This window comes from Xyrauchen texanus, chromosome 36, assembly GCF_025860055.1.
Source record: "Xyrauchen texanus isolate HMW12.3.18 chromosome 36, RBS_HiC_50CHRs, whole genome shotgun sequence".
NCBI lineage: Eukaryota > Metazoa > Chordata > Actinopteri > Cypriniformes > Catostomidae > Xyrauchen > Xyrauchen texanus.
In genome coordinates, this window is record NC_068311.1 from 4,977,365 (window position 1) to 4,985,330 (window position 7,966).

The following is a 7,966-nucleotide window of genomic DNA, read 5'->3' on the forward strand; positions in this document are numbered from 1 at the left end:
GAAACATGCTTCAACATGCCCCCAAAGTTGTACAGCCATCGTATGACATGAGAAAGCTCTATACTGGCTTAAACAAAACAGGCTAACATGACAGATGTGCATATTTAGCAATAGTTATTACATCAACAGTTGAACAAACAACCTTATTTTTTTCTTCCTATATTTCATGACAAACAAATTTTGATTGGATCACTTGCATGCCAAATTAACTTACGAGGTGATACATTTAACAGTTTAATAGAAGAATAAAAACAGTCTTAGCCTACCCATAAATTATGTTGCTGGGCAATCCTAAAAAGGGGAATGCCCAATTACCAATGCGCTCTATGTCCTCATGGTGACGTAGTGACTCGCCTCAATCCGGGCGGCGGAGGACAAACCCAACGTGACTCTACCCACCTTAGCAACTGGGCCAATTGGTTGCTTAGGAAGCGTGACTGGAGTCACTCAGCATGCCCTCGATTCAAACTTGCGACTCCAGGTGTGGTAGTAATCCTAATAATTTTTGTTTAGAAAAATCAACATGTATTTACAAGGCAGGGGTCAGTATGGTATGCCGCTGGTTGACGGTAAGCGCGTTGACGGAAACTGGCTCCATAAGCACTGACATCCCGCTGCGCATCGCACTCCTGTCTCCCATGCAACCAGAGCTGTAAATATATGCTCTTAGATATCGAGGCTTGCATATGTTTGTTTTTAAATGGTACCGCATTGTACTTGTGCTACTACTAAACTCCAATCAATCAATCGGTTAGCCGTTTCCATCCCTAGTCTGATCTCATGAAAATTATGCAAAATGGTATCATGAGGTTCCTTAAACGTATCGCGAAAGTTCCTTGGTGAAATGTCCACTGTGTGGCGCTAAAAGCGAGTTAAATGTTCTTCGAACTGCTTTGAGATTTTTAAGGTAAATGCTCTAGTGAGCTTTAAATCAACAAAACCAACCTCCCTACACTAAACCTTCAATCTAAACCTTACTGATAGTGTCAAAAAAAGCAAATGGAAGAGGAAAAACATTTTCGGTTCACGTGTTGACTTGCGTGCTCTTTAGGACTGGTACCCTGATCCTTGGCATCACAAGTGCAACGCTCTATCAGAAGAGCTACTGTGCAATTGGATCACACTCTGACAAGCTTTAAATGTAGTTGTTATGTAATGCAAGTATTAAAATTAGAGCTGCCAAAGTTAACACATTAACGCATGCAATTAATTAAAACATTTTAATTGTTCATTGTTCTTAATCACGATAATTGTTACATATTGTTTTGTTTTCTTTCTTATTTGCATTTATTTCTTAATTGCATTTTGACAGGAAAACAAGTGTATATATAGTGTCAGCAGTTTTAAATTATGTGATTAATCGCGATTAAGAACAATTAATCGACTGACATTACTAGTTAAAATCTATCACACTATCGTAAAAGTGTTTAGATGTTATAAGATAGCTGATAATCTGCCATTTTACTCGTGATTTGTGTAAAACTGAATAAAAGTAACTGTTGCCGTAGCGACTCTAGTGTTCATTTCTTGCACAACGAGGTTGAGAATATTATCAATATCACATTAACTATACGCATACACAAGGCAACATCACTCCATGGCCGACATCTCTGCCTGTTCATCATACTAACTTATTAAATGGCTTGAACACATGGAATTTACTGGATCTACTGTAAGTCATGAAGATTACTTTTTTTGGTAATTGTTTTAGTTGAACGATCCCCATCGTCACCATTCAGTGTAGGCCTATAGTAGGCTGTGTTATGTATCCTGATTGACTTTATGATTAGTTAAAATCTGTTTTGCACATGCATCGCCACAGAGTTAACCATTTCAGACAGTACCGGTCAGCCTCTGTCTCGTTCACTTCATGTCTGTGGGCGTTACGCACAGCTCAGTGTGGCCCCTCCAATTTACCTTCAATGAAATCTAACCTTAGTGTAATTGACAGAATTACTAAAAAATATTTTGCTACCTAAAAGTACCTAAATATTAAATATAAAACGCATGTGGACTGATATTTATTAATGGAGTATATAAACAGACGTTTCAATATATTGGTATTAAATGCATTTTCTGAGAATTTATATTTCAAGTTTTTACTGCAAATGTCGAAATGCGCGCTCTTTGTTCCATCAGTCACCATATATCGGAAAACATTTGGAATGGGTCAGACATAATTCTGACCACTTATAGTTTTATTTTAAGTGAATTTCGTTTTGTATAAATTGTATCTTCATTTTAATCAATGTTTTCATCAACAAATTGACTTGATTAATAAATAAGAAGCAAATATAGTAGACAATATAATTAGGACACGGAGGCGCCGGCGCGTGAACTGGAGCGCGTCTCATAAATGAACCGAAAACTGACAGAAAACACTAGTTTATTAATAAACAATTTAAATGTTTAATGCATAATCCTTACTTTGGCCGGTTCTTTGTGGCAAGCTTTATGCGTGCGTTGAGATACTACACATAACGATGAATCGGATGTCAAATCCAGTGATGTTGCCCCCCCTTCTCTTATTCGCTTTGCTGTGGGAGCTTTTGAAAAGAAATTTGAAATCCGTTTTTGTGTCATTACCGGAATGTTGCTTTCTTCACTAAGAGGATAAAATCATATTCTTCCGGGACTCGCGTCCTTAAATTATATCTCCGCTGTGGCTGCGCATACAACATATAACTGACCCCCCAGCTTGAGTTTTTCTAGGCGACCATTATTTAGAATGTGTCACTTTATGGTTTCCATGGTGACGCATCATTGCTTGTCACGTGACACAACAGCGCTGAATGAATGAATGATGATCTGCTTTGATGTCATTTTTCCTTTTTTATTCAGAATATTCACAAATGTGTTAGCTATGGCATGAAATATCTGATATTCCGATTGTCAAATACATGCAAGTGGAAGTGTATTGTTGTTTAAACACCTTTATAACGATCGCGTTAGTTCAGCTGTATGCGCGATGGGCGCCGCCATGTTAGTTTGTGCCGCAGACGCAGTTCAGAGAATAGGATCTGTTGGATTTACAACACGTGAATTCATCCACTTCCGAAATACTTAAAAGTAAGTGGCTGGTGAACTGGGAGAAGAATAGAGTAAACATTAAAGTTACTTACACAATGTGTATCTGATATGAATAAAACGTGTCGAATTATAATGGAAAGGATTATTATTACCTCTTACATAGACATCAGTCTGTATTTTACAAACTCTAACGTTAAATGTATTGTTTTTTTAGTAGCCTACTTGGGTGAATTTAGGGGGCGGACGCGGGGGGTGGCGCCCCCCCTGTTCCAACGTCTATGGCTGCCGGCGAACGTAAAAAAAACTAAAAAAAACTCTTCTTTTGACAAGAGGTTAAATTAGATGTCAATCAGCATCAGCAACTGCCAGTAGCGAATAAAAAGTTGGGGTCCAGTGCCACCCTGGACACCCCTCTGGCTCCGCCTCTGACTAGAGTGTTGGTATCAAATACACATACACACACACACACACACAAATACTGCACTGCACTGAATTTGTGGGAATTTTGATCAGATAAAGTCACTCAAACTGAGGAGTCGGTTACACAACACAATTCGCCCTCTTTCTCATTAATTCTCATTAATTCTCATTCACTCAGCGGTAGATATCAGCGGGTTAGTGAGTGGGCCGTATTGTGACGTTGTGCATGTGATGAACAGAGAGCCATTGGCTGTTGCTTCACTGATGAGAGCTCATCAAGTGTGCTCATTAGCAGACATCTCTCTAATGAGGGAATCGCTCTGGGAATTAGTGCATTTGGGGAATACTCGTACACACAAGATTACCTAGCTATTTAAATGGGGCTTCCAATTGACTTAATAATTAAGCTAATTATTGGTGTTTGCGAAGGCATGTTAAGCAGGGGTGTCACTTTGTTTTATAAAGTACTAGGGACCAGTTTTTTATGGAGGGTGGTGATTTCACGAAATGAATATTAACTATTTGATAAGTTGATCCATACATCTAACACTATCAGTAAAGTTTTCACCTCTAGTACAAGGAGTTTTGGGTTCTAATCCACCCTCATATAACTATTTAATTGAATAAATGAAAATTACATCTGTATGTCAGTGGATGCACTGTATATTATGAGCAGGGACACATCTGTTTGCAATTTGCTTTGTGTTTTAACTGGAAAGTAGCATGAGCTGTGCAACAACGGTGAGAGTAGTTTCACATCAGGATGCACGAGAGGGCATCGCCGCCCGCGGTCACTCATCGCCACTGATAACATCCGTAAAGAGCACTCATTATAACAATAAAAATAACAAACTCCAGTGCTAGATTGCCACTTATTATAACACACACGAACAAAATGGAAACTCCTGCTCAACTGGAGATGTTTCTCATGCACTAGAAATTTACTTCAAAAGCTATTTCAAAAAGTAGTTGGACAAAATTGGCTAAAGCAAAAAGTGGTAGGGACATGTTCTACCCATCCCACAAGATGTTAAGATTTAGGGATGTGTTCTAAACCCCTAACTCTTAAGTATTAAATAACAGCTTGTAATTCTTTCAGCATGCTTTTGTATTATGGAGTAAATGTGTGGAATTTAAGCAATTACATAATTTTTTTTGGCCCGGTAGACAATAAAACCGTTGAAAATGGGTCACAATGACATGGCATGGTAGGTTTTACAATGGCAACAAACCTAATTGGTTTTCGAATGTCTCATGACTAATCGCCATTGACATTACACTTCGAAATGCATCTTGACTCAGCACGTTTAAACGAAAAACAGGCGTGAATCAGATTTCTGAGAACCATTCTTACACTATTGCTCATACTTAAGAGTTAGGAGTTTAGAAGATATTGCTAACCCTAAGTATGACATTTCAGCATGTTATTTGTAGTGCACTGTTTGTGCTACAGAATAAAGGTATGCTATTACTTTAAGCAATCTGATTTGTGATTTTTTTATCAGTGACGTCAACAAATGTATTAGTTCTAAAACCCCTAACCCCATGTATTACAGTTCAACATGTAATGCTACAATGCTAACAAACTCTGAAGGCTGTACAATGTCATAGGTTTGGTTTTTTTTGGGGGGGCGGGGTAATGTTTACTTACAACACATTACACAGTACATAGTAACAGTTCAAATGAATGCACAGTTAAATAGTAAATTATATTAATTGCATACTCTTAGAAAAGTCTGCTTTTCTCACCCTGACAAAAAACAACTGTTCATTTCTATGGACAACTTTTAACACATATGACGCCACATATGACTCATGTGATGTATTTCATGTTTGGTGAATTCATACAACAGTTTTGTGTGGGTTACAGACCTACAGACCCAAATTGCACATGTTGTCAGCAAGTGACTGTATCTTGTGAAACACAAAGTTTTATTCCTGCAGGGGGCAGTAATAATAAACAACTGGGATTGGCCCATTCTGGCCAGCACAGAGAAAAGTAAGAGGTACCACGTGACACCCAGTGTTGCCAACTTAGCGACTTTGTCGCTAGATTTAGCGACTTTTCAGACCTCTTTAGCGACTTTTATTCAAAAAAGCGACTAGCGAACAACCTTAGCGCCTTCCGTAGTAGAAAGTCGCCAATACTGCCCCGCGAGCGCGTGGACTTTCTTTCCTGCCCAGTCTCGGAGGCACACCTCTCTCTGCGTCTACTCTGTTCAGTGAGACTGACAGAGAGAGAGAGGTGAGCAGGTGAGAAGGCAGAGCAGCACAATCAGTTGACCGCACGGCAGCTGACATAGACGTGAATGAGCTGCACATGTGCAAAGAGCGTTGTCAAGGACCAATCACGAATCTGTATTGTTTGCTCTCCTTTAGTTTTACATTTAAAGAGTTTAATTTGACCGTTTATTTTTATTCTTTTCATGCACTTAATCACAGGAGATTTTTAGGCGGTTGTTCATTCCCGTTTATGAATTCTCTGAATTCAAACACTTACTTAGACAACTCAGTACATTGTACTTTATTCAAACATGTAACAAACTTTACATTTTGCTACATTTGTATACAGGGAATGAATAGGGTATTACAGTATGTACGGTAAGCACAGAGAATCAAACAGAGACGCGGTGACGTCACAAATATGTTAATTAGCGTATGACGTCATCTAGCGACATTTAGCGACTTTTCCAGCAGGCTTTAGCTACTTTCCATTGTAACAAGTTAGCAACTGCAGTGACAATGCTGTCTATGCTAGAGGGGGATTGCATGTCATTAGCTGGGCAATACAAAGTTTTTAGTCTGATTATGACTAAATTATTTTCAACTTTGATAACAAATATATAAACAAGGACAGATGCATGATTGGGGGGACAAATCACCCCCTTCCTGTGCCTGAACCCTGAACATTTGGCATTTTTGGGTGTGAAATAAGACATTAATTAGCCCCATTATGAAGTTGTTTTCCTCACATGGGAACTTGAGGTTGGTAGCAAAACCTGACACAAACAAACATACATTGTTTTAAGTTATATTGCATTGTTTAAAATAATTGATTTAATGAACTGATTGATTTGATCTGACCACTTTATGACTTCAGTTTCTCATTGTTTATTTGTAAATAAATTACAAGAACAGCTGTACAGCGGTCATTTATCTCAGTAAGCCGCTCTCTGTTGTAATGGTGTTTGTGTTTCATCTTCTGTGGTGGGACCAGTCGTTAGCATTCAGCGGAGAGTCGTTGTACGGACAAAACAACAAAAAACGCTCAGATACATCCATCCTTATCTCCCAGAAGTCCTAAGTGCTGCAGTGCTACGATGCATCAATGAAGTCCAAATCCGTATCTATACTGTTCCTTATATAGAAAACATATTGAAATAAAATACCCAACAACCTAAAGCTAAACAACTGTGCTGCACCTGTTCTCCGCTGCATTCTCCACCTGCAAAATCTAAAATCACATCAGCTTACTGATCAGGCCATCTAGATACTTTGTACAACATGTGTTGGGGCTTGAAGCCATTGCAGAGTCTCCTAAAATATTAATGGTTCCGGCTTGCATTTAACAAGGCGGTAAGTATTTAATGGCAATTAATAATTTGATATTATGAAGCATATAATTAAACATTTATGATTAAACCGAGACACTGTTTAGCTATTTACAAATTGGGGTGCAGTTAGACTTTAACATCATTGCTGTCTGTTTTTAAAACTTTTCCCGTATCCACGTAAAAGTTTGACAATTTATTTGTATGAATGTTTCCATTGTACATGGTATAAATAATCAGGGGCTGTATTTGCTTGTTGTGATTAGTAGGGGGTTACCTCACCCAACGCCAATGGAGTCTACGCCCCTGTGTATATATCGTAACCGATTGAGAGATGTTTGAATATACAGAAATGCAAATGAGATTTGGGAGCTACAACAGAAGGCAAGAAGTTTGAGATTTAACGGCTTAAATTTAGATCTGTTTCTCACACAGTGTTATCGTATGGATTCAGAAGACTTGGAATATGGCATACGAGCCAAATTGACTACTTTTATGGTTATTTTTTTGTCACATTTGACGCTCAACAGCCCCTAGTCCCTATTCGTTTTCATTGGTCTGGCTGCGTTTTGCCATACATTCTGCTTAGCTTCTTTTTAGAAAATAAAACGAGTTTTAAATGACATGCTGGTAAGTAAATAATGACATGAATAAACTGTTTTGGTGAGGTATGCCTTTAAAATGGGATCTCTTTCAAACAGAGCAAGACGCTTCCAAAATCTTTATTTGGTTTAACTTCTTTATTGAATTTATATATATACCTATACACACAAATGGTAAATGGTCTGCACTTATATAACGCCTTTTTAAGCCTTAACGGTATTCAAAGCGCTTTACACTGTGTCTCATTCACCCACACATTCATACACCAATGGCAGCAGAGCTGCTATGTAAGGTGCTAGCCTGCCATTGGGAGCAACTTGGGGTTCAGTGTCTTGCCCAAGGACACTTCGGCTTGTGGAGAC